The sequence below is a fragment of the Canis lupus genome, chromosome 10 (assembly GCF_048164855.1).
Source record: "Canis lupus baileyi chromosome 10, mCanLup2.hap1, whole genome shotgun sequence".
NCBI classification, from domain to species: domain Eukaryota; kingdom Metazoa; phylum Chordata; class Mammalia; order Carnivora; family Canidae; genus Canis; species Canis lupus.
This window is the reverse complement of record NC_132847.1, coordinates 62,774,527-62,794,559: the sequence shown is the minus strand read 5'-3', so window position 1 is coordinate 62,794,559 and position 20,033 is coordinate 62,774,527. Positions and strand designations below refer to the sequence as shown.

The 20,033-nt window shown below is 40.5% G+C and overlaps 2 long non-coding RNA genes across 3 annotated transcripts in view; one reads left to right on the top strand and one right to left on the bottom strand.

The window, feature by feature from the left end:
• Positions 1-20,033, top strand: part of LOC140641801 (uncharacterized) — a 179,807-nt gene that overhangs the window by 140,539 nt on the left and 19,235 nt on the right. The gene's annotated exons all lie outside the window — the stretch shown is intronic.
• Positions 4,069-18,159, bottom strand: LOC140641800 (uncharacterized). The gene is made up of 2 exons (XR_012038384.1): positions 15,123-18,159; positions 4,069-14,490 (listed from the first exon to the last, which is right to left on the bottom strand). It is a non-coding gene; the product is annotated as an uncharacterized lncRNA (long non-coding RNA).

Here is a 20,033-nt window from a genome sequence, read left to right as displayed (position 1 = left end):
ATGTCCCTTCACATTATATCCTAGCTCGTAAATAATTCAACTTGATATCTTGTTAAATTCTTTCTCTGCTTCTTAGTCATACATTTCTACCCATTCTACAGATTCTGCAGCTCCAAACACAGGAACTTGCTTAGCTAAGAAAGATGGAGAAACTAACTGGAAAAGAACATAGTTCTTTTATCAAAAGAGAAGACAATAAACACACACTTATTGCATTACTTTTGTTAAGGCCACTAATAGATGTCTTAGACAAGAGGCAACAGGAGTTAAACATTTTTTTTAAAAAAAATTTAAGTAGGGATCCCAGAGTGGCTCAGCGGTTTAGCGCCTGCCTTTGGCCCAGGGCGTGATCCTGGAGACCCGGGATCGAGTCCCACATCAAGCTCCCTGCGTGGAGCCTGCTTCTCTCTCTGCCTGTTTCTCTACCTCTCTATCTCTCCTGAATAAATAAATAAAATCTTTTTAAAAAAATAAATAAAAATAAAAATTTAACTATATTTGGCACACAGTGTCACATTAGTTTCAGGTGTACAAAATAGTGATTCAACTTCTCTATTAATTATGCTATGTTCATCAGAGGTGTAGCTACCATCTGTCACCATACCACACTATTACAATATCATTGACTATATTCCCTATGTTGTGCCTTTCATTCCCATAATTTGTTCATTCTATAACTGAATAAAGGGCAACTAGAGTTTTAACTGGAAAGATGAGAGTAAAAGTCAGATTGAAACAGAGAAAAGAAGTACAATTGGAATATGTTGGGTCCCAAAACTGTAATATCTAATATGTTAGCCACTAGCTAAATGTGGCTATTGAGCATTTGAAATGCAGCTAGCTCAAATTATATGCTTTAAGTATGAAATATATGTTGGATTTTGAATGAGGACTTAGAATGAAAAGATAATGGAAATATTTCATTAACAATGTTAATATTGATTATGTTTTGAATTGATAATGCTTTGGATAAAAATATTTTACCAGAATTAATTTTACATGATTATTTTCACTTTTTGAAATGTGGGACAGAAAAAATTAAAATTACATGGGTGGCTCACATAATATTGCTCTTGGATAGAGGTTTTCTAGAAGGATTCTCAGTAATCAAAGGAAAGATGAAGGTGAGGTACTAGGGCTTGAAAAAGTTGAGGGTCTGGGAGGAGGAAGGAAGACAAGATGAGGGAAGGAAGAGGGCCCTGAGAGGTCACACTTCTCCAATTTTCCCATTGCCTCAAAGCCATCTTGTCTGTGTTACATGTACAATAGTAATATAAATGTACTCATTTGCATATTATATATTTCCTTATTGTGATCTTTTTGGGGGGTGGTTTTCTTTTTTCCTTTGGCTTCTTTATGACTTTATGGAGAGAATAACTTTTGATGTATATATTTATCCTGCAATATAGCCTTGATAAAAGGACTTAATGTTTCAGAGCCTCAGTTTCCTTAACTGTAAAATGGGAATAAAAATCTTGCCTTATATATTTAATTAGGTTTTGTGTGTGTGTGTGTGTGAGGGGCAGTTTAAAATTGGAAAGTGTTTGACAAAACAAAAGTGGTTTTTCTGTGTTGTTATTTCAGAGAGCAGAGTCCTCAGCCATTCCATCAAGTCTAAAAATTGTTCTGAATCAAAGGAAACTTGAAGAGGATCTTAATAAAATTTGAAAAAATTTGACTGGGAAATTATGTAGTTCTCTTTCCTAAGTTCAACTACATATTTTTGATAAATTGGAGATGGTGACAGGTAGAGAGGTGGACTAACTGAAGGGGTGATTGCAGGGTGCATGGTGGCTGCTGGGGGAGAGCCTACTCTAGGGATGCAAAGTGGGCTAGCAAGATGGAAGGGCCATCAAGGATGGTGCTAAGTACAGTATGCAGCAGTCAGAATAATGGCCCTCCAAAGATGTCCACTTATTAATCCTCAGCACCTGAAAGTATAATTACCTTACATGGCAAAATAGACTTTGCAGATCTGTTAATGATATCAACAGATTAATAGGATGGGGGAGGGGAGAATTGCAATCACAAGACTTTTTACAAGAGGGAGGCATGAAGGCTGATGTGAGAGTGAGGAGATGGGATGACGGAAGCAGAGGTTGGAGTGATGTGCTTTGAAAATGGAAGAAGGAGCGATGAGCTGAGGAATGAAGAGAGCCTCTAGAAGGTAGAAAAGGCAAAGCAATATTCTCTAGAGCCTCTAGAAAGGAGCACAGCCCTGTGGACACCTTGGTTTTTGCTCATAAGATCCATCTCAAACTCTGACCTCTAGAACTATAAGATGATAAATTTGTATTGTTTTAAGCTACTAAGTTTGTGTTTGGTTGTTAGAGCAACAACAGGAAAAGAATACACTAAACAATCTATCTTGAACCATGAGTACAAATTGCAGAGAAAAGGGATTGTGAGGACAAACTGGAAGAGTCCTTTTAGCAAACTGTAATACTTTAGAAGTCATGTGTGGGCCATCCGCTAACTGAGCTTATCACAGGAAGGGATCACATTTTCCTTCTCATTTCACAAAGCATTGTTGGTTGGAATCCATTGCCAGGTCTGGCAGTGAGGAAACAGGGGAGACAGTGATGTTGGGAATGGGCTCTCATTCCAGGAACATAGAACAGTTGCAGATTAGGATAGCAGGTCATCTCAGAGAAGGGCATCTGCATGCTCATTCTCAGGTGAAGATTCTTGACTCAGTTGTCATACTAACAAGTACCTGGAATGATGCTGTAGGTAATCTCTGCCCACCCTGGGAGTTTGCAAAAGTATCTGAGGAGTGAAGAGCTATCTGTTGTATTGGAAATCCCACTTGACTAGAAATGGCTTTGGGGCTGGTGAATATTAGGTATAAACTATAAATGTGACTACATTTGTACTCACAGGTTGATGTACTTGAACTATTTGCTTTATGCTTCATACTATTATAATAGATGGCTTTTTTTTTTTTAGATGGCTTTTTGACTTGAACTTTAACATTGGCACCTGAAAATGGGCTCAAATTTAGGACCACAAAATCTGCAATTCTGAAATCCCCAAAACTCTGAAAATTAAAAAAAAAAATTTATTTGGCAGCAGGGTTAAACATGTAATTATATGAAACTATTGTCTTTATTTCTCTCACTTGGTATGAATATGAACATACTTGACTGCAGAAATAGTAATGTGTTTGACTATGGAGTGCTGCTCCAGACCTTACTGGGTGGGGTGTTATGTAATATATAGTATATACCTGAAATTACCTTTTTTTTTTTTTTTGAAATTACCTTTCTAAAATCTATATCTAAAATAATTTAATCCCAAGAGTTCAGATAAGGAATTATGGAGTTGTAAAAAGGACTAGCCATAATGGGCATGTGGATTGAATAGTGTCCTTCCAGAATTCATGTCTACCTGGAGCCTCTGAATGTGACTTTATTTGGAAATAGGGTCTTTTCAGGTGTGTTAGTTGAATTAAGATATGGTCATACTAGATTTGGATTGGCCCTAAATCCAATGACTTGGTATCCTTAAAAGTGAACATACACAGAAAAAAGGTCATGTGACAATGAAGTCAGAAAGTGGAGTTATGCATGTAGAAGCCAAGGAATGCCAAGGATTCCCGCCAACAATCAGGTACTAGGGAGTAAAAGTATGGGGGCGGTTTTGTCCCTCAGAGCCTTCAGAAAGAACCAACTCTGCCAACATCTTGATTTTGAACTTTTGACTTCTTGAACTATGAAAGAATTAATTTCTAGCGTTTCAAGCCACCTAATTTGTGGTTATTTGCTATAATGGTACTAAGAAATTAATATACTGGACTAGAAACAGTTTAGTTGTAGGAATAACAACTGGAGTATCTTAGAATCTTGACATTTTGATTAATTCATTCAACAAAGTATCTTTTTCAGTAAAGGTGCAATAACTATAGCTTACATAGTTGTATCACATTCTCCTTTTAACAGCGTTAATAGGATATTCATTGAAGCACTGCTTTTAATAGAAAATGAAAAACTAATGATCTAATTATAAGGAATGGCAAAATCAATTATAATACATCTATATTATAAAATAATAACCAGCTTAAAAACATTCATGCTTTTGAAAAATGCTTTAATGATATGAGAAATTGCTCATATTGGGTTGAAAATAGGTTCAGTAGTTGTTAGAACTCATCACATTGTATATGCAGAATTTACACATTTCACTGTCTATGTCACACACTGAATGTATCTCAAAAAAAAAAAAAAGAGAACTATAAACACATGTTGAACTCTAGTCAACAAATTTACTTTTTGTAGTGGTCCGAGTTAGCAGTTCTGAAACTACTTTCTGTGTATTTTAGGCTTAAGCAAATGAGTAGATATATTGACAATAATGGAAGCCAATTTTTTCACTGTTGAAGAAGAGGTACAGATTTGACTATGTGGAAGTTGAGAGTATTTTCTGAAGTGTTGGATTGGTATTGGAATATTGTTTGAATTTATGGTTTTTAAATAAGCATATTTAACATAGCTTATGTATAGATATAAAAATTTTAACTATATGAGTATATAAATAACATATATAATAACATATAATAATGATAGGTAGATAGATAGACAGCTCTGTCTGCTGAGAGGACCTAGAAGAAATGACTAAGTAGTAACAATGAGTAGACACCTAGACATTGACTTCTAAATACCACTTTCCAATAAAAGGTAAGGATCCCCCCCCCCCCAAAAAAAGGGTAAGGATCCTTGGAGAAATAGCTGATTCCAGGGAAGCACAAAATGAACCTCGATCAGTTTGTAAAAGAAAGTAAGGAATTTCTTGAACAGCAGGAACATATCAAAAGGACAAATGCCAACTTGAAGAGCTCCCACTCCAAATATGGGACAAGTATGTATAAAAATAAATAGTGATAGTAATGTATTATAACCCATTACTTATAAAATTAAAATATATGAGCCAACACATATCAATAAATGAATAAACTAATAAAAAATGAGAAAGAAGTGTTCTTTCAGTAGGATGCCAACTAACAAATATAAAAGGAATGATGGAGATAGAAAATCATTAATGGTAAAACTAGTGAGTGAAAGTTTAATGAGGAATGGGATATTTACATATTCAAAGTATGTCCTCATAAACTACTATTAACTAAAAAGGAAAAATAGTAATGTTAGAGTGGAGAAAACTGGCAGGCTCCACTTTATCAAAGTGGTCAGAGTTAATCTAGTATCATTTGTCTCCTGGTGAGATGCACTAAAAAGGATACAGCATTAGTTTGCTGGTATTCTTTCCAACACTGCAAAAAATCAGATCAGACAAATCTAACTTAAAGGACAATGTAGGTGAGGAACTGTTCCAAATTAAAGGAGATTAAAAGTTCTGAAAATTAAATGCACCTCAGATTTGATCTTAGACTGAGAAAAAACAATTTACAAAGGATATTTATGAAATTTGAATATAGATTGTGGACTTTGAATTGTACTAATGTTAAATTTCCTGATTTTGATAGTTGTACTGTGGTTACATAAAAAAATCAATGGGTGCACCTGGCTGGCTCAGTTGGTAGAGCATGCAACTCTTAATCTCAGGGTCATGAATTCAAACCCCACATTGGGCATGGAGCCTACTTAAAAAAAAAAAAAAAAATCAATATCCTTATTCTTAGGAAATGCACAGGGATGTTTCCAGCTTGCTCTCAAATGGTTCATACCTAATAATATGCATAAATATAAATACACATACAAAGATAGAAAGATAAAACAGGTGAGGTAAAAATATTGGTGAATCTGGGTAAGGAGTGTATGAAGGTTTTGGACTATTCTTGCAACTCTTCTGTAGGAAAAATTTGAAATTACATTAAATAAAATAGAGTACAGCCTCTGTACAGTATGATCATAAGTTTGAAAGAATAAAAAATTAAAATACATTTATATACATAGGGAAAATTGGAAGGAAATACAACAAAATATTATCAGTGGTTTAACTAAACCTCCATTTAAGTTTTAGGGGTTATTATAATTTTTTTCTTTAGTAATCCCCACCCATGGTATACACATCCCTTTGTAACCACTACATGGTTGGTAACTGGCTTCTGACCAACAGAATACAGCCAAAGTGATGGGATGTCATGTCTAAATTTTATTTTTTTATTTATTTACATTTTTAATTTAAATTCTAATTCATATACAGCATAATATTAGTTGCAGTGTACAATTTAGTGATTCAACACTTACATACAACACCCGATGCTCATCACAAGCACACTCTTTAATCTTCACCACCTATTTAATCCACCCTTCCACCCCCTGTAACCATCAGTTTGTTCTCTATAGTTAAGAGTCTGTTTCTTGGTTTGCCTCTCTTTTCCCTCTGTGCTCATTTGTTTTGTTTCTTAAATTCCACATATGAGTGGAATTATATAGAATTTGTCTTTCTCTGATTTATTTCACTTAGCATAATACTCTCAAGCTCTATCCATATTGTTGCAAATGGCAAGATTTCTTTCTTTTTTATGGCAGAGTAATATTCTACTATATCTATAGCTATATCTATATCTATATCTGTATCTATATCTATATCTATATCTATATCTATCTATCTATATCCACACACCACATCTTCTTTATCCATTCATTGGTTGTTGGACATTGGGGTATTTCCATAATTTGGCTCTTGTGGATAATGTTGCTATAAACATCGGGGTACATGTACCCCTTTGAATTAGTATTTTTGTATTCTTTGGGTAAATACCTAGTAGAGCTGGATCATAAGTTAGTTCTATCTTTAACTTTTTAACTCTATATGGTTTTCCAAAGTGGCTGTACCAGCTTCATTCCCACCAGCAGAGCAGGAGGGCTCCCCTTTCTCCACATCCTCACAACACCTATTGTTTCTTGTGTTGTCTTGTTGTTGATTTTAGCCATTCTGACATGTGTGAGGTGATAATTCATTGTAGTTTTGATTTGTATCTCTCTCATGATCAGTAATGTTGAGCATCTTTTCATGTGTCTGTTAGCTATCTGTATGTCTTTGGAAAAATGTCCATTCATATCTTCTATCCATTTTAATTGGATTATTCATTTTTGGGGTGTTGTATTGGTTCTTTATATACTTGGGATACTAACCCTTTATCAGTTATGTCATTTGAAAATATCTTCTCCTATTCCATAGGTTGCCTTTTAATTTTATTGGCTGTTCCTTCACTACGTAGAAGTTTTTTTATTTTGATGACATCCCAATAATTTAGTTTTGCTTTTGTTTCCTTTGCATCAGGAGATATATCTAGTAAGAAGTTCCTATGGCTGATGTCAAAGAGGTTACTGCTTGTGTTCCCCTTTAGGATTTTAATGGTTTCCCATCTCACATTTAGGTTTTTGATCCATTATTTTTAAGTAGCCTCCACACTCAGTTTGGAACCCAACATAGGGTTTGAACTCATGACCCTGAGATCAAGACTTGAGCTGAGATCAAGAGTTGGGTACTTAACTGACTGAGCCACCCAGTCTTTAATCCATTTTGAATTTATTTTTGTGTATGGTGGAAGAAAGTGGTCCAGTTTCATTCTTTTGCATGCTGCAAATCAATCAACATGATACATCACATTAATAAAAGATAGGATAAGAACCATATGATCCTTTCAATAGATGCGGAAAAAGCATTTGACAAAGTACAAGATCCATTCAGGATAAAACCCCTCAACAAAGTAGGGTTATACCTCAACATGATAAAGACCATTTATGAAAGACCCACAGCTAATATCCTCAGTGGGGAAAAATTAGTTTTTCACAAGACAGGGATGTCTACTCTCACCAGCTTTATTCAACATTGTACTAGAAGTCCTAGCCACAGCAATCAGGCAACAAAAAGAAATAAAAGGCATCCAAATCAGCAAGGAAGAAGTAAAACTTTCAACTATTTGCAGATAATCTCATACTCTACATAGAAAACATAGAAGACTCCACCAAAAAATTGCTAGAACTGATACACGAATTCAGTAAAGTTGCAGGATACAATAACAACATACAGAGATCTGTTGCATTTCTATACATCAATAATGAAGCAGCAGAAAGAGAAATCAAGGAATCAATCCCATTTACAGTTGCACCAAAAATCATAAGATACCTAGGAATAAACCTAACCAAAGAGGTGAAACACTGTACTCTGGAAACTATAAAACATTGATGGGAAAAAAAAAAAAAGACAACACAAGACATGGAAAGGCATTCCATGCTCATGGATCAGAAAAGCAAATATTATTAAAAAGAATCTACAGATTTAAAGCAATCTACACATTTAATGCAATCCCTATCAAAACACCAACAGCATTGTTCACCTAAAATTTGTATGAAACCACAAAAGTTCCCAAATACCCAAAGCAACCTTGAAAGAGAAAAGCAAAGCTAGAGGCATCACAATTCCAGACTTCAAGTTATATCACAAAGCTATCGTATGGTACTGGCACAAAAATAGACATAGATCAATGGAACAGAATAGAAAACCCAGAAATGAACTTACAACCAAATGGTTAATTAATCTTTGATAAAGCAAGAAAGTATATCCAATGGGAAAAAAAGACAGTGTCTTCAACAACTGGTGTTGGGAAAACTGGTAACAAGTAAAAGAATAAAATTCCTTATTTATATCTTCAAAATGTTCTGGCTTCCTACCACACTGGGAATAATAAAGCTTAAATACTTTAAATGCCCATTGACCTCATCAGAGGGAAGTCTTGTTTATCTACATCTAAAAAGCCACCTTCATCTTCCCCATCACTTCCTGTTCCCTTTTTCTACGTTAGTGCTATTAGCTCCTTTTAATGGCACGATGTTGGAAACAAACATCCAAACTCAAGGAATGGTTTCCATATTCTGATACAGCTATATTCTGAATTATTAGGCAGCCTACACCCTGGAAGAGCTGTTCTGTTACTTTCCCAAGAAGAGCTTGGCTGTCCTGCTGCCTAGCCTGTGATCAAGCTGTTAAATTCCTTTGTAATTCTGGCTTTCTTCCCTTTTCTTTTGGGCAGTTGGAGATAGCCATCAGAACACAGAGTTCAATTCTCATTGCTTCTTTGCTTACCAGTTGTATGACTTTAGGCAACTTCAAATTTATTGAAACTCTGAACTGTAGTTTTTCCATCCATAATGTGGGGGAAATAATAAGGGCCTCAGGGGTTATTGTGAGAATCAAGGACATGGATGCATGTAAGGCCTCAGGCAAAGCACCTGTTTCACTGTGTGGGTCAGATGTCGGTTCTCTTATAAACTGTTATTTACCCCTTTTTTTGTGACACAGTCCCCGGGCAGAACAAGTTGCTTAGTCTTCTGTGCTGCAGAGGTTTTTTTCTTCTTTTCCCTAAAAGAGCTTTTGCCAGGGTGGGTTGAGACTTTTCTATCTATAGGTTTCTCTTCCCTGGCTAGACTGAAAGCTTTTCCATGTGCACAAATGTGCTGGTCTTCTCTCTGAATCCCTAATGCCAGGCCCAGAGTCTGGGGGACAGCAGAGCACAAAAGATGCTTATAAAATGGGGTACTCCAATTCTATGGACATATCTCTTATGTTATCTTTTGATCCTCTAATTAGAAATAATTTTTCTCTCTCTGTGGGAATTGAGTGTTCTGATCACATTCTGCTTTGAATCATTATTTGGGAGCATTTTTTTTTTCTTTCTGGCTTACCCTCCAGCCTCCTCACGCAGCACCCAGTCATATGATTGCTAGAAATGCATCTTATTCACCTCTGAAACCACAACAGTGTCTGGCCCATGCATTCCATCATTTGTTTAAGATACAATCCTTCTTGAGCAAGGAGCAAGGGATATGACTCACACATTTAATGTACAATACAGTTTTTGCCCTCTTTGTGTAGGCCTGCTCAGCAAACCACTTCCCCATTGCACAATGAATTAGAGGGTGGGGTTGCTCCCAGTGTTAAATTCAGTCAGGGTTACCAGAAGTCATTCACCTACCTCTGAAAAAAAAAAAAATTAATTCACAGCCTGACTTTAAATCCAGGCCTATTTTATCAAGAATGTCAGGATAAGAACCGAATCATTTTACCTGTACAAAATATAACACAAACTCTGAGCAAGGCAGGATTAGAACTGATGAGAAGATAAAGTAAACTTGGAATATAATGATAGGATTATAGTTCACAGAGTTTTTAAAAAGTTATTGACCTTAGCAGCAATTATACTGCACTACATATGGCCATTTAAGATTAATTGCATTAGTTGGCATTATATTATATTAATTATATTATATTATATTATATTTATTATATTATATTAAACTTATGGATATAGGGCAGCTGAACAGAGATTTTGCCAGGGTCTAGTAGCCCTTCAGTGAATTTTTCAGCCATTGAACGAATGTTTACTGAGCCTCTGTCATGTGCCAGCTGTATGCTAGAAATGGTTAATAGGTAGAAGACAGACCCTGCCTTGGCTCTCCTCTTTTTTCCTTTCTTGCTATTAAGTAATCTAAGTTGACTGCATTTATCCTGATCACCAAATTTGAAGAATTGCTATGGAGAATGAAGAGAATGTTTATAAAGCAGTTCAGATGTTTTCATAGGCACTATGTAAGAATAAGAACTCTGTGATTATTCTCCAGCATAACACTAATGTGTTAAAAATCAACCATGAAATTGCATTTCTAAGGCCCTTTTGCTTTTGCCTTTAAGATTTCTTAATAGTCAAGTCCACTGACTCTCATTTGATTACTGGTTTTTAAAATTAAACCTGTCTGCACCATTTAACAAAGAAATAGTGTTTTGATTACTCTTGGAATATAAATGCTCCGGTCTGAGTGATGTTTTATGGAGTTGTTTTTCTTTAATGTCCATATTTCCTCCTTAGTCTCATAGACATTAGAACCAGAAGGGAATGTTGTGGGTATTATCTAATTCATTGCTGGTCAAACATTTCCATTTTTTTCAAACACTTTGAAGTGCTTTTATTCTGAATACTTCAGGTTCTGGAAAATTTTCACATACCAAACTGTATTTAATTATTAATTAATAATATTTAATTTTTTAAAATTAAAGACATACTGCTGCCAATCAGAGCTCCTAATTAGCATGACATATTAGAATTAGCAGTAAGCAGTGTGGTTATTGATTCTGGAATCAGATTATTGGGTTTGATCTTCTTTCCACCACTAACAACTAACCCTAGCTGTGCAGCCTTGAGCAAATTGCTTGACTCTCTGTGCTTCAGCTTCCTTATCTGTAAATTCATAATAACAGTAGTACATACCTCATAGAGTTGTGAGGTTTCCTGCATCATCACAGCCCAAACAAACAAAAGGGCCCCCTTTGTTATCCTGTCAAATCTAAATCTATATAATATTAGATTTCTAATAAAATATTAGAAATATCTTAGCTTGTGAATACTCATTACTACCTTTCAAGATTCGATGAGGTTCTAGGATCCCAGGTTGGTAATTGCTATTTGAGAATAAACTTATCCTTTAAAGATGAGGAACTTGAAGAGAAGTAAGTTGCCTGAGGACTCCCAGCTTCTCAGGGCCAGAACTGGCACTGGAACCTTGAACTTCCAGACTGTGGGATTGTGCATTTATCAGGCTTATTAGAAGCCTGTTCATAAAGGTCACAAAAGCATCCAGATAACATGGTGTGAAATGGACACAGGATGGGGACATTTGAAACACTTACTGTCCTGGGTTCTGTGCACACTGAGCACAATTGAATATTTAAATTCCATTTCATTTGGAATAACAGAAAACATCTGGGAGGAATAGCTCCAGAATTTGGAGATACCAAACTATCAATATTAGCATAGCATATAACTTCCTCTAGAAACTGCATTAAAGAATAACTGAGAAATTGAAGTAACCCTGTGAGATCCTTAATAAAATCTATACTTACTAAAGTAACCGATAGTGGTTTTAGAAAAAATTCTGCCATAAGGGCACCTGGGTGGCTCAGGCAGTTAAGCATCTGACCCTGAACTTCTGCTCAGGTCATGATCTCAGGGTTGTGAGATCGAGCCCTGTGCTGGGTTCCACGCTAGGTGTGGAGCCTGCTTAAGATTCTCTCTCCCTCTCCCTCTGCTGGGAGATAAATAAGCAAATAAATAAATTCTACTGTAGAAATAAACTTGAACTATTAGGACATCATTATTGAAGCAAACCAAACCATGAGTTTACCTGAATGTGCAAAAATTCAGGGTGAGGATGGGTGCCAGTGACCTCTGCTGCCCAGTAAATGTGCTGATGGATGAAACAGTGATCAGAAGTGGCCACACTGTGGGATGAAGTCAGTATGGCCCTGCTACAGAGTTTCTACCGTGATTGCAGACTCTGGGCCCTTAGCTAGATGTACTGAGTGCTAAGTGATCTTCCCAGCCAATCCTGGCAGTTTCCCAATCCTATCTCAACCAATGACCAATTACTACCTATCAGGAACCTTTTGGGAAGCTCCTGAGGAGTGGAAATTTGACAATGATAAACCCAAGAATGCCACGGGTTCATTGTACTCAGAGCTGGTGAGGGCTCATTAATACTCATATATACTGCTGGGGTGGCTGTAAATGGATACAAACCTTGAGGACAATTCAATATTTCATTATTATAAGTTTAAAATTTTCCCTTTTCTTTGACCAACAAATCTACATCTAGAAATCTATTTTAAGGGAACAACAGATTCCAGCTATCTAGCAGCACTGTATTGTATACAATAGCAAAATATAGGAAACAATCTGAATGGCCACCATTAAGAAACTGATTTAAAAATTATATGTTTATACAGCAGAAAACTAAATGGCCATTACAAATGATATTTTAGCATAAAATTTATTGATGTGGGAAAATACTTAGGGTGGAAAATTGATTCCAAAAATCAGAATATAACTCTACATGCACATTATAATCCCATTTATTAAAAAAAAAAAAAAAAAAAGCCTTCAAATCGAAGAAAGACCAAAAGGAAATACACCAAAATATAAGCAATGGTGTATTTTAGAGTTGGGATTTTAAGTGACTTTTATTTTTCTGTATATTATATAGTTTCTACAGTAAGTGGTACTTTAAAAAATCAACTGGTTTTCTTGACTAATACAAACACATATTTACAATATTAAATATGGAATGAAAAGAAATCTAGACCTCTAGTTCCTCTTCATAGAAATAATACTGTTAACAGTTTTTTTGTGTGTATCCTTCCAGAGATCCTATGGTGTAGGAATTGTGTGTGTGGAAGCAGGATGGGAAGGGCAAGTAGTCAGATAAAGACATTACTTCAGGAAAAGTGTAGTTCTGGCCTGATCCAAGGGGAGCTCCAGAGCAGAGCATGAATCACAGTGCAGTTGGTATCATCCTGAGGTGAGATGCCAGGTAGTTTAACCCCTTATCAGTCAGTTTTGGGCTGCAAGTGAGGGGAACATAACCCCCTGGGAGAGTCAGCACCTATTCTGTGCAGGGCAATTTCTGTGAGCCTTGAGCAGTGAGCACTCACAGCAGCTGGGAACAGACAGGTACCAATAAGGCACCAACAGTGTCCACTACACCATCTCAACCATTTGCTTAAAAAAAGCTAACTTATAAATATACTAATTGTTCTTCCTAGCTACTGATTCTAAAAGTCCTCATTTCTTATCTAAAGTACATATATGTGCAGAAGGTAAGCACATTATTTCCCCGAACTAATAAAAATTGGCACAGTATTATCTTTTAATTAAAGTGCCTGCTTCCTTTAAAAAATACACTCAACACACAGCAAAATAAATAAACTTAGAAAAAAAAAAAGGTTAAATTTAGTTTTAACTTTTGGCAAAGAACGAAATAGTGCTTTCCATTGTTCTCAAGTACATAGTTCCTCAGTTGGACTTTGTTGTTGGATTGTGATTGGTGTTTGTGCTTGAATTTCAACAAACACCAGTGTTTAACAGGCCTTCCTTTGCTGAGGTTTCTGAAATGCTGGCTTCTAGTTTCAAAACTCTCCCTGCTTTGGAGGCAAGTAGCGAAACTCCAAATACATATCAGGGGTGCCTGATAATTGGAAAGGAGCCTAAAGTTTGACTAGTGCAAACCTTTAAGTTTACAGGTGTGGAAACTGAGACTCAGAGAATGGGCATAACTTAGCTTAGGCTGTAAGTTGGGTTAGAGGTAGAAACAGGGTTAGGACCCCAGTCACCTGCCCTCTTTCTAAGCTCCTGAAATGACCAGCTGCTGGTTTCCCCAAGGACATAAAGCTATTGAGATGAGTTTAGGTGGAATTCAAAGTTCTTGTCTCCTTTTAATAGCCTTGACAGTTTTTCCCAGTGACTTAACTCTGGAAAAGAAAAAAAAAACAAAAAACAAAACAAAAAAACTGGGAATTAAAATTTTCTGTGTACTCACTACAGTGTATTCAAATGCGAAGTGGGACAAAATGCAGAATGGGTTAGACTTGGATGCTGTGTGGGGAAATTCCTTGACACTTGAGCATTTTGGATTATTCAGGAAATTCCTCAGAGACTTGGCCTTCCTCTGTACTGTTGTCCTTGGAACCACCATGAGGCTAGGGAAAGAAACAGGACTCACGTTAATTATTTACAACAACCTTCCAGGGGAACTAGAGTTTGTGGACAGACTGTGAGACCCCAGCCCTTCTGCATCCCCACCCTCAGGAGGTCAGGCTCTGACAGGTTGCCCCTGGAGCAGAGGAATTCTCAAGGCAGGACATCTACAGAGAAGGGTAATTACAGTCTTCAGACAGAATAGGGTTATGCTTAATTAATAGAGTTGCTCTGTTCCCGAGGGGTGGACATTTGCACAAGTTTTTCTATGGATAAAGAGAAAGCAGACATTTCTGAGTCTGGGAAGATATCTGGAAGTCTTTCTGGGCCTATTGTTTTAAAAGAGGCTGTGTGGCTAAAAGCAAATAAAGGAGTTCAGTCATATTGAGCCCTGACCTTCCATGTGGTGGGGAAGGAAGAAAAAGGTGCCATTTCCCCAGAGTTAATCAAGTTCTTGGTACAGTAGTGGATACTTTACCGTCACCATCTCATCGAATCCCCAAATGTTGCTGTCAGTTAGGTACAAGAGTTCTTGTTTTATAGACATGGGTACAGGCACAGAGAGGAGGTGACGAGTCAGGGCTGCAGAGCTGGTAACCAAGGCGAAGCTGGCTGGAAAACCTTAACTACTCACCTTCCTTCCAAGATGACCAAGATGCATTTCCTCCTGCTTTCTTCCTTTCCCTCTAAAGTTCATGGGTAAATCAAAGAAAGTGTTTAATATGGCCAATATGGAATTCTACTTGTTTTTGTTTACTTGTTTGTCAAAAGGTGTGAACCCATTTTGTTTTTTCCTACCCTAGGCAAAATATGCTCCCTCCTTCCCATCTCAGCCAAAGGCTACCTCCTTGGGGAGTTCTCATTCCCACTGGGCTGGGTTTCTGCCCTCCTAAACCTTCAGGTCATTCTGTGTTTACAGACTTTACATTTGTATCAGGCCTGCTCTGAATTCTTAGGGTCTAGCGTGCAGCAGAGACTCAACCAACGCCGGTTGCCATGAATTCAGGCTGACCTGAGCAGGGAAATGGCACCTTGAGCATGGTTACACAGCAGAGTTCTCATGGGGTTCAGCTCTGGGATGCTCCAGATTCAGGGGACACAGTCATATCTCAGTAGACATATGGCCCAAGGTGAGGGCCCAAGGCCCAGGAGGCACTTACCTTGCTTCTAGACTGTTCCTGGCCAGTAAAACTCTGCTCTATGCTGCCTGGAAACCCTCCAGTTCACCATCTTTCTTAGGTCTCAAGGTTCCAGTTCCCCTTCCCTAAAGAGAGCTAGATTTGATGCCTGGTACAACATTCCCTATATTCTTTCTGCATAAAATTAATTTGGTAGCATTCACCTCTTATTAATCCCTCCTTTTTTAATCCCTCATTTTTAATATATTATTAAATTTTCTTGCTATCTGTGAGGTAATTTTGTACCCCTTTCACAGATGGGAAAACTGAGGCTTGCTAACGTTAAGTAATGTGCAGAAGTACACAATCTGATAAGAGCAGGGACTCAAACCTAGGATGTCTGACTCCACATCTCATGTTTTCCTCACCTGGGAGCAAGAACCATATGTTACACACTTTGTAACATACGTAGTGCTTCATAAAGAGTATGTCGTAGCGCTTAGTGAATGGAATGAGAGGCGTTTCCAACTGATAAAAACCAGCAGCACAAATCACACCCAAGAAGCAGCATGACAGGTAATTCAATAGGAAGGGGCTTGTGGGCCAGGACTTAACTGCATCCACTTTTTGTATATCTCCTGAGAACCTTCTGGGGCCAGTAAACTTTTCAGCAATAATTCAAAAAGGAACATTTCAAATTCCAACAGGACTATAAACATTATCTGTGAGATTCAGGTTGGGAAATGGTTTTCCTAAAATATCTGCCCCACACACTGAAATTCTTCCATTTTTTATATTTTGATTTCTTCTTTCTCTTTTACTGATTCATTAAGGAAATACTGAGTGTCTACTACGTGCATGTACAATTCCAGGCACTTTAATCACATCTCATTCTCTATACTTTCATCCATCCATTCATTTGTTCCTCCATTGAGTCGCTTATTATTTAACTTTGTATAAGGCATGGAATTTCACGCGTTCTACATTTTTACTGAAGTATCTCTGGGCTAATTAGGGAAGGTGAGTATCCTAGGGACAGTTTTCCCAACCGTCTCCAAGTACCTGCCCCATTGGGATGCTGGGATCTAAATGGATAGAACAGTGAGAGGTGAGTTTCAGTCATGCCTTTTACTTGGTGTGTGACGTGGGGAAATCACCCCTTCCACAACCTCAGTTTTATCCTTTACAAAATGATGATCACACCACTTAGATTGCATAGGGCCGTGGAGGAGCCCATGGGAACTCAAGTAAAAGTATCTAGCAAAGCGCCCAGTGTGTCGGCACAGGGGACTCCCAACAGATTAGAAGTGTTAGTCCCAAACAGCTTTCCTTCTGCCAATACCACCAGCAGGCAGCTTGCAGAGGCATCTTGACAGTAATCACGAGGCTCCTGATCTCCCCTGGTCAACCTCAGGGAGGCTACAAGGCAGGAAGGGTTACATTCGGGCAAAGACAGTCCAATTGCAGCCTTTGTCTTTATCAGCCTGAGCAGCAGCATAGTTTTGGGGCACAGGCAGTGACATTCCAATTCCCTGACTGGACACTCAAGGGAAGAAGGGATTCTTGGAAAGAGATGAGGGTGGGAGGAGGCCGATCAGGGGCTGCTCTGCAGCTTTTTCTGCTTCCCTTGCATTTCCCTCTGGGTAGTTGTTTCCAAGGCCTCCTCGGGATGAGGAGCAGAGCTGCTTTTGTTTTGTGATTCTGAGGGACAGCTTGGGCACCTAGGGTGGGAGGAGTGTAATCTGGTCCCATGCCCCTCCCTGAGCGGTGCATTTCTTGCCTCACAGCAGAGACCCTGTGGCTTCCACATGCATGGAGGTGGGCAAATTCCTAGAGGTCTAGGACTCAGAATGGAGTTTGCAGGAGAGGCACGGCCTTCCAGCCTTTCAGGGCTCCTATCTTGTTTTCCAGTTCTGTGCACAGCAGAGTGGGTGCTGAGTATGTTTGCTAAATGAATGCAAGAGCCCTCACTGGAGAAAAGTCACAAGACAGTAATCACTTCACCCGGTGCCAGACACTATTGCTGCTTCCCCCTGGGGTTGAGTATGTGTTCATTTAGTTATATCCTCACCAACAAACAAGTTCCACAAACCATGAGCAGTGCATTCTGTCCCTCCCTCAATGAGCTAACAACCCAAATATCTCCTAGAAGGAGCCGTCACTCTATAACTGTGTAGTGGAACCCCGCAGTGGAAGGAAACCTCCAGCCATGAGGACACCTTTGCCTTCCTCATGGCCTGTGCCTCTCATCATCCCCTGGAGCTAGAAGCTCTCATATTCCCTATAGGTCTGTGGGATAGAGGGTGGAAGAACCTGATCCTTCTTGATCCCACTAAAATGAGGCCTAAGACCTCGACTTTGCTAGTCTGTGTGATCTTAGAACAACTTTATTGAGTCTCGGTTTGTCCATCTACAAAAGAGATAGTAGTATTACCTATATTACCTATCTCGTTGCTTTCAGGTCAAGATAGAACTAGTAACGTCTAAGAGGCGCCTTCTAAACTGCGCTATCCACGTCAGCTATCAGCCCCGGGGCAAAACAAACAAAAAACCCAAACCCCAAAAACTACTTAAAAACAAATTTAAAAAAAAAAAAAGAAAAGAAAAGAAAAGAAAAAAGAAATCTCCAATCAGGGGCCATTTGTGGAAACCGCCCTTTACAGACTGAATGACCTTGGGCAAGTGACACGAAATCGCAGGCCTCGGTTTCCTCTTTCGTAAACGGGAGCGCCCCCCCCCCCTCCCGCGTCCTCCAGGGGCGGCCGGAATTAGCAGGGACACGCCCCGCGCCCAGCGGGCGAACAGGTGGCGCTCGGTCGGGGTCTCCAGGGTCCGCTGCCACCCCCCGGCCCCCCGCCCCCCGCCCCCCGCTCCCCGCTCGGCCCCTCCCCTGCCCGCCACGCCCGCCGAGGTGAGCCGAGCGGCGCCCCCCCGCCCCCCGCTCCGCTGCACCCGGACCGCGCACGCGCGCTGGGGCCGTCGCCCGGGGCCCTGCCCGCTAGTTACCTTTCACCTAGTTCGCCCGGCCGGCGGCGCGGGGTTACTCGAGGGCAGACGCGGCGCCGTGTGCGCCTGCGCGTCGCTCGCTGCCGGCCGCGGCGGGGCGTGCAGAGCGCCTCCTTTTTGGTGGTTTCCGTTCCGCTCTGAAGTAAAGGGCGTGGGCCCTGCGGGGGTGCCCCCCTCCCTGGGCCTGCGGGGCTGGGCGCAGCCTCGGGCCCCGCGGGGCGACCTCCGTGCGGCCGGGCCTCCCGGGACGTCTCGCCTGCCCCTCCCCCGCCGGCTGCCGTCGCCCCCTCGGCGCGGCCCGCCCCTCTCCGGCGAGGCGGTCCCCCGCGTCCTCTACCCCCAGGCGGGTACCGCGGGCAGCACACGCTCACGGAGAAGCCACGTGGGCAGAGTCCGAGCTCGTATTTCTGCACGGGAGGGGCCCCGACCTAACTACCAGGTTTGCAGAGAAAAGGAGCACATGCCCGTATCCCCCTCCTCGCCAGAGGCTCGGCGCCAGGCTGCGGGGCGCCCCGGGGTTACTGCCGGGCGCCGGGCGGGGCGGGCGCCGCGCGGGGGCAGGGAAAGGCCTCGGGTCCGCCGCCCGCCCGCCCGCCCGCCCGCGGGGTGTTGGGGGCCCCGCCACACGACCCCCCACCCCCGCCAGGGCCGCTTTCCAGGGGTCCTTGCTCTCTCTTCTGCAGGGGTCCTCCCCTCTTGACGTTGCGGGGGAGGGAACGCTGGGGGGGTGGGGGGAGCAATCAGAACCACATGTGTGCAAAATGTACCTCTTCTTCCCGGGGCCCGTCCCATCCTCCTACTTGGATTCCGATAGTTTTGTAACCACCCAACGAGCCCAGGCCGGCCTGCGTTCGCCCAGGTTCTGCCTCCGACTGGAGGGATGGGGATCAAGTGCTTCGCTCTCTCCGGGATCACTGCACCTTCTCCTGCTAGATGTACGGGTTAGGCCGGGACCCCCTGGGGCCCTTCAGCGTGAAAGTTAGGTGACGACTCCTGAGATTTTCAGTTCCGCAATGTCGCGCCTCTTCCATTTCATACAGAGCCAGGAGGGAAGACTGTTGTTAAAGAGAATAAGCATCAGAGTTACGAGGTTGTCCCATGATGGGACGTTTTGAGGTTTTCTAGGTTTCTTTTTTTTCTCTCTCTTAAGATTTTATTTATTTATTCATGAGAGACAGAGAGGCAGAGAACACAGGCAGAGGGAGAAGCAGGCTCCATGCAGGGAGCCCGACGTGGGACTCGATCCGGGGCCTCCAGGATCACGCCCTGGGCCAAAGGCAGGTGCTAAACAGCTGAGCCCACCCAGGCGTCCCATTTTCTAGGTTTCTTTGAAAGGTTTTGTAACTGTTTCAAGACATTAACATTTAAGGTCACACGTGAAGGTCTTTCCCCAATATACTAGATGACTTGAGGACACCCAT